The sequence below is a fragment of the Adelges cooleyi genome, unplaced genomic scaffold (assembly GCF_023614345.1).
Source record: "Adelges cooleyi isolate 19-005CV unplaced genomic scaffold, UGA_ACOO_1.1 ACOO_flye_CR_arks_rails_tigmint_CR_PRNA_30, whole genome shotgun sequence".
Taxonomy (NCBI): Eukaryota; Metazoa; Arthropoda; class Insecta; order Hemiptera; family Adelgidae; genus Adelges; species Adelges cooleyi.
The window spans coordinates 8,873,271-8,881,140 of NW_026095971.1; the positions used below are offsets into that span (position 1 = coordinate 8,873,271).

The 7,870-nt window shown below is 30.7% G+C and overlaps 1 pseudogene; it reads left to right on the forward strand.

Annotated features, from left to right (window-relative positions):
- The first annotated feature begins 4,243 nt into the window (after nt 1-4,243).
- On the forward strand, nt 4,244-6,786 carry LOC126838144 (coatomer subunit alpha-like; annotated as a pseudogene).
- Nucleotides 6,787-7,870: the final 1,084 nt, after the last annotated feature.

Consider the following 7,870-nt stretch of genomic DNA (forward strand, 5'->3'; position numbering starts at 1 on the left):
AATAATAAAATAAATTTTAATAATTATAACATTAAAATTTATTAAACAGTAACATCATCAATTTTTTTAGTAAAAACTATTTCCTTGCAGTCTTTTGTTAAGTACCGGCCACCGCCAACGTGTTGAACCATTATATTTTTTTTTTTGATAGCTCGAATCTCATAATTATTTAACATCAGTGATGGATGGCCGCAGTTGGTAACCAACCGTTAGTTTGTATAAACTTGACCATAGTAAACTTAGTAATATTAACGTTTCGTTAATAACTATAACCGTATGAGACCCACTTCACGTTAATTATAATATCACACACTAAGTATCAATCATTTTGTGAAACCCTTGTGTACTCTATGCACATGTATAAAAACATCTAGATAATGCAATCGACAACGCCAGTACACATGCCACTTAAATTTAAGTTATAGCTAACTTTTAACTTGTATATTATAATAGTGTGAAATAAAGAAATCTGTGTTTATAAATATAAATTTAATATACTTGAATTTTATTGTTGTTTGTGCATTTATACATAATATCTTTGATTAATGATAATCAATGATAATATTATGTATATTATATTATAGCACCTGAGCCATGTGAATTTACTACTCATAAATTCGTTATAGTTTGACTTGGTTTATATTTATTTTAATATAGATTGTATTATAAACTATTAACTATTAACTCCAGCCTTCCTCTTGTATCTGACCTTGTTTACACATAAACTGGAGTGATCTATTTTATATATTAGCTGGACATTAGTGATAAGTCTGATGAGTGCATCATATCTAGATCCAAAAGAACCATACCGGTTTTTTTAGACCCCAAAAAACTACTGCCGGCTTAATAATATATAAACATTTTATTCAGCATCGGCAAGGTGCCAGTCTACCATAGGTTGTCCCTGTTTGAATTTACTATTGTGTAGCTAAGTATAAACAAATACTAACAATTAAGCATTGGTAGTATATATGGAAAAAAAATGTCAACCACAAAATAAAAAATAGCTGTATATTTCAATAACAAATGGAACTTATCACAGATGTTATAAAAATAGCGTAGACAGTAGACACAACGCGGTCACACGGCGCGCGTAACACTGTTTTTTTATACTATTATAATTTATAACTTATAAAGGTTCTGTTCAAATAATAAGTGTCAGCTAAAATACGTTCGATGACATTATTTTCGACCTAAATATTTTTCGTAAATATTATTTTCGACTTAAATATTTTTCGGCTATTATATTTTCGACTTAAATATTTTTCGGCTATTATATTTTTGGTTAATATATGTTTCGGTTCTAAATATTTTCGGAATTGTTATTTTTGGCATATATATAACATGATAACTAATACACAGATATGAAAATATATAATACAAAATTAAATAATATTTAACTATAATTTATTATTGTGTTATTGCCTATTGGAAGTTGTAAAGTATTTAAGTAAATGTGTCTGGTATCTAATAGTTTCGTATGAGGTATTCACGATATATTGTTTTAAATAGATAGGTATAATATATCGGTATTAAATAATTTAAAAAAAAAGTATAATTTCATTGAAATTTGATCAATGAACATTCTGCTTTACTTATTATAAAACGTGTAAGTATGTTTTGAAAAACATTTTTTTTTTAAAACTCAAGAGACAATTTATTGTTGGTAAATTATCACTATAATATAATATTGTAAATATTGTTTCATATACTTTCAGTTTTTTTTTTATATAAATTTCAATAATAGAAACATTTGATTATAACTTAAATAAAAAAACTCAAAACCGGAGACAGGTCACACAGTGAATTAAAAATAGTTCAAGCCTTATTGCATTAATTATGAAATGTACAAGTTTTCCCCTTTAAATAAACAATACTAGCCGCACAACATACACGAATAATAATCGTGCATTTTTTATAAATATTGTATATGTTGGTACCCCTTTGAGTGGCTGCTTGTCGAGTGGCTCCGTGTCGATTTTCGGTGGTTGTTTGTCGAGTGGCTCCGTGTCGAGTGGCTCTTTGAGGTGTAACCAACAATAACGGTACACAAAATGGCAACTTCCTACTAGGGGACATTTTCATAAGAGAAGCCTACTATGTGTTCGGGGCAGTTTTTCCAAAAAATGATAAGAGATAAGAGTTCTTCCAAAAGATAACACAATTTTTATTTTATCAGCGTGACCAACCCCGAAACACCAAAATATGAATTCACATTCTATCAGAAAAAAAGTAACTAAATATAACTAACGTTCAGAGGTTTAGTTGTTTCCGTTTACTTTTGAGGTGATAACCCCAAGTGAGTCTCCTGTCTAATAATAAGCCAAGGTATTTAGTTTCCCTTGAATGGGGTATTATTGTGTTGTTAAAAATTATTTCCGGAGTCTTTTTGAGCGTGTTTTCGATATGACGTATGTCACCTGTGAAGATCATGTACATAAGGGAGCAATGCCACTTCCTTGTGGGACACCGGCTAGTATATTATGATAATCGGGAAACGTAGAATCAAGTTTGACTGAAATTTTTCAATCTAAGAAAAAATTAAACTGCTTCATTTTGTTGACGTCAACCGTCATTTTTAATCAAACGGATATGTACGCTTTTCCGTATAAGAATTTACCAGACCGGGTTATAAGATGACAGAATAACCAGAAGGAAAACTTAAAATAATTACATGGGTTCTTATGAGCTGCCGAAAAAAATCCGTCTGCCATATTGTTTTTTCGGCAGGGAGCCAGACTATTATCACTGAACTCAATATATTAAGCATGAAAAAATAGATAGGTATGATGTCAACTGTCGTGATACGCAGTATCAGCCATCTTGCTTTTCTCCAAACGTTATCAGGCGGAAGTAATCAATACTCATGCTATCACTTATATGTGTTCCGTGAGATGACATTATGTTAAAATAATTTATTTTTAATTAAAATTATAAATCTATTAGTTATTCCATTGATTTTTCCTAATAGACAAAAAACATTTCTTATAGAGTTATGTCTTTAATATCACACATTGTATAGTTAATGCTCCAATGTAAAAAAACCAAGGAATGAGATTATAACAATACACACATTTTATAGATCTTTTCACAATCTAACCCCTGTGGGTTGGGGTTTATTTATTACAAGTAATTGGAAGAAGTCTTTTTTGCATCATTTAACCTGTCTATGGATTTAAAATATATACATGAATACATAATTATTATATATTTAATTGTATAAAAAACTATGTTTTCAGCAGAGCCAAGCAGTTTAAATACTTAGGGTTAGTACTAACTGAAAAGAATGATATAGATAAGGAAATTTCATATAAAATATGGTGTTCTACTATTAGCTAATCCGTCTTGACTAAAACAATTATTATTAAAAAAAAAAAAAATTTATTCAAAATGTAATTTAAGTATCATACTTTTCTATTAAAACAAATTACATAATCTAAATTGTAGTTATAGTAAAATGATTATCGACACCGGTCCAAGGTACGATTCATTATTGTCCAATGTGCGACCTACACTTTTTTATGAACACTTAGACTTGGACCGGTGCCTGAGTATCTTACTAATATCATACCTCAATAGTATTGAATTTGGCTCTCCTTGATTTTTGAGGTGAATAGCCTGCTAATTTGTGTATTAAAGTTTTCTCAACAATGTCATTAGCGTTGAAATGTAATGAACATACAAAAGCTACAACACCAACTCCTTTTATCTCGAGAAAAACTAAATATTTAATATCTGTTACCTTTATCTACGTTTAATAGGTTTATTACTTTGAATTTGCAAAACCCATTTTTTTTTTTAATTCCTCATTTTTAGGAAATTTGTGAAGATGGATGTGTGGATTTTTGTTGAGACCTTTGCGCCTACTGCCACTTAAACATCCATCAAAAACACAAAGAGGCATTTTAAATTATATTTAAATAAACAAAATAAATATACTCTTTATACAGTCTTAATAGTTAATTATTCTCTACTTTAGTTCTATTTATTATATACATCATTTACAAACTAAAGTTTTGGCGGGCATATCATTTCCTGATAAGATATAATTTATAGCCAATCACAGGCGGAGAAAGCTGTCGCCATTTCTACGCATTCGATTCATAAACTCGTATTTTGACATCATACCTATCTATTTTGTCATGTATAACATGATAACATGATAACTAATACACTGATATGAAAATATATAATACAGAATTAAATAATATTTAACTATAATTTATTATTGTGTTATTGGAAGTTGTAAAGTATTTAAGTAAATGTGTTTAATTTTATTGTCGGGTATCGAATAGTTTCGTATGAGGTATTCACGATGTATTGTTTTAAATAGATAGGTATAATACATCGGTATTAAATAATTTAAAAAATATGTATAATTTCATTGAAAGGCCAGCTTTTACACAATTTGGGAATTATTTGTACTATGTCAAAGAAAGGTTTTTACACCGTCTTGATTTCAGTACACACAAAGTCAACACCGTCATGCAATTAAGAGGTGGAGGCCGAACACTTGTCTACAGCATAAGTTACAATCCAGCAGAAAATTCATTACTAGTAGTAACAAGAAATTCTAAAATAGCCAAAAATAGCCAAGTGTCGATATGTGAATTGGTCTAATGATGGATTGTTACTTGCTGTTTTATGCAAAAATAATATTTATATATGTAGCAGGAAATTAGAAATACTCTGCACTATTCATGAGAATTCCAGAATCAAATCTGGTGCGTGGGACGAATGTGGTGTATTTATTTATACAACATGTAATCATTTAAAATACGCTCTACCAGATGGTGGAGACTATGGAATCATTCGAACGTTAGATCTCCCGATATACATTACAAAAGTAAGTGGCAATGAAGTATTTTGCTTGGACAGAGAATGCCGACCAAGAGTATTGAACATAGATACGACTGAATACAAATTTAAGCTGGCACTTATAAAACGTAATTATGAAAAAGTTTTGCACATCGTCAGAAATGATAGGTTGATCGGTCAGTCGATTATAGCATACTTGCAACAAAAAGGATATCCAGAAGTTGCATTGCATTTTGTTAAGGACAACAAAACTAGGTTTTCTTTGGCCCTCGAATGCGGTAGTATTGATATTGCATTGGAAGCAGCCAGAACCTTCTACTTCACACGGCCCTCAATCATCAAGTTGTAAAAATGTGTTATCAGAGAACCAAAAATTTCGATAAATTATCATTTTTATACTTGATCACTGGCAATTTGGACAAATTAAGAAAAATGATGAAAATTGCTGAAATACGTAAAGATGTATCTGGACATTATCAAGGAGCTCTTTTGTTGGGTGATTGTCATGAAAGGATTAAGATATTGAATGATCTCGGTCACAAATCTCTTGCCTACCTAACCGCTGAAACCCACGGTTTGCACGCTAAAGCTGAATCCATTAAAGAGGGTTATACAGGAATTTTACCAAAAGTAAACCCAAATGCCGTATTGTTGAAACCACCAGTACCTGTTAGTCAAGCTGAATCCAATTGGCCGTTGTTAACTGTATCTAAGGGATTCTTTGAAGGTGCCATTTTGTCAGCTGGTAAAGCCTCTGGTCTTATTGATACAACAATCGGTGAGGACATTGAAGAAGAAGGTTGGGGCGCAGAAGCTGACTTAGCTTAAGAGGGAAGAATTTCACCTACTCATTCAGAAGCTGAAGAAGAAGTTGCGGCTGTGGCAGTTGGTGAAGAAGGATGGGACGTTGGCGATGAAGAAGTAGAGCTGCCTCCCGATATCGCTGTTTCTAAGCAAGATGCGGACTATTTTGTTGCACCTAAAGAAGGACCAAGTCCAGCCCACATTTGGTCTACTAATAGCCAATTGCCTATCGATTACATCAAGTCGGGTAACTTCGAAACTGCATTTAAGTTATTAAACGAGCAGATCGGAGTGACCAATTTCCAACCATTTAAAATTCTGTTCATGGATACGTACCTAAAATCTCGTTGTTCATACACCCCATTACCTTCTCACCCATCTTTGTTTGTGTATCCCCAAAGAAATTGGAAAGAAAACAATAACAAACCGGTTTTAGACCTAAAACTAGAACATTTACTCAGTGAACTGCAATCGTGCTACCATTTGACTACAGCCAGTAAATTCCCAGAGACCATAGCCAATTTCCGGTCTATTCTTTTGTCTATTCCACTGTTGTATGTTGACACCAAACAAGAGCTTGGTGAAGTGAATCAATTAATTCATATTTCTAAAGAGTATGTGTTAGGATTAATAATGGAAACTGCTCATAAAGAACATCCTAAAGCAACACGATGTTGCTCAACAAGCCCGCAAGATGGTCCAAGCCTGTGACATAAATCCAGTAAACAAAATACAAGTAGCCTACGATCAGCACAATCCGTTTGCAATATGTGCTTACTCTTTTTTACCAATCTACAAAGGAAAGGAAGAAATCAAATGTCCATACTGTTTAGCATCATACCAGCCTGTCTATAAAGACAACGTGTGCAACATATGTCAAATAGCTTCCATTGGCAAAGAAAGTACGGGACTCAAAATTACCCTACCTAACTATCGATAACCATTTATCTCATGATGAGCCTTAAAGGTCCGTTAAGCTGATGAAAGTCATAATGAACTAACGATAACTGTTTATTATTGTTGACCAGAATTTTTTTGTTCTTTTATCAATGTTCTTAGCTTTTATAATTTATCTACAGTGTTACTACTATTATTATTGTGAATATTGTTTTAATATTTTTGTATTTTAAACAAACTTAACATTACTTGTTTTTTGTATGAATTAATAAAAACCCAACACAATTAGAGCATCGCGCATTTAGTGATGTCGAGGAGGACATCAATATTTTTTATAACTGAATAGTATAACTTGAACAAAAATATTTTCAATGTGAAAGAGTTAAATCTGTAGATGGTAAAAATAATTAAATCTCACTTCACTATTAATATAAAACATTATTTATAGTTAATTTAAATTTTCAGTAAATGTGTTTGTGACCATGCGAACAAACTCATTTACTTTAGATTTTTGTTATTTATTTGACATAACATGTGACTTTTCGTCATTTCGAATATAATATCATTAAAATTAGAGAATTATAATATGTATTCACCTTGAAATTAGTAGGCATATGAAAAATGGCTATTAGATCAAATATTGCCTATCCTTTGCCCCTTAATAAATAGCGCTTTCCGTTCCCCTTAACTACGTATTTCAACTTTTTATTAACTATTATGATTAGCTGTTCTTCAAATTCTAGAGTAACATTAAAAAAACTTAGATAAAAAAATTGTCATAAATGACAAGCTTAAATTATCTCTATAAATAAATATCAATTTATTTTTTAAAGAATACTTTAAAAAAACCGCTAAATGTCAATTTCTTTAATAATAACTAATAAAATATAACATTTTATATTTATTTAACTAGAAAATGAATAAATTATATTATACATGAAAGGCTCATAACCTATCACTAATAACAATAAGGGTTTACCTACCATCAGCTATTTAAAAGATGTTTTTATCTGCGCGCATTACTCAACCGCCCTTTCCCTCGCGTCATAACTTAACTTAACAAATTATCCAAAACTCAAAATGTTCAGCATATTTTTCTTCATTAAAAAATTAATAATGTAAATACGATACTATTTTATTAAAACCAATTTTGTATTTTTTAGGGAGTAACTTATTCACCTTAATTTATAGGATAAATAATATACTTAACATTTTGACTAATTGTGTTCGAAAAATATCAGAAATAATCGAAATATTGGACAATAATTTCATGAAATGCTAGTAAAAATTGTTTATTTCTAACGAGTTGTTTTATCAGCCTTACGTGATCCATAAATATTATGTGTTATTT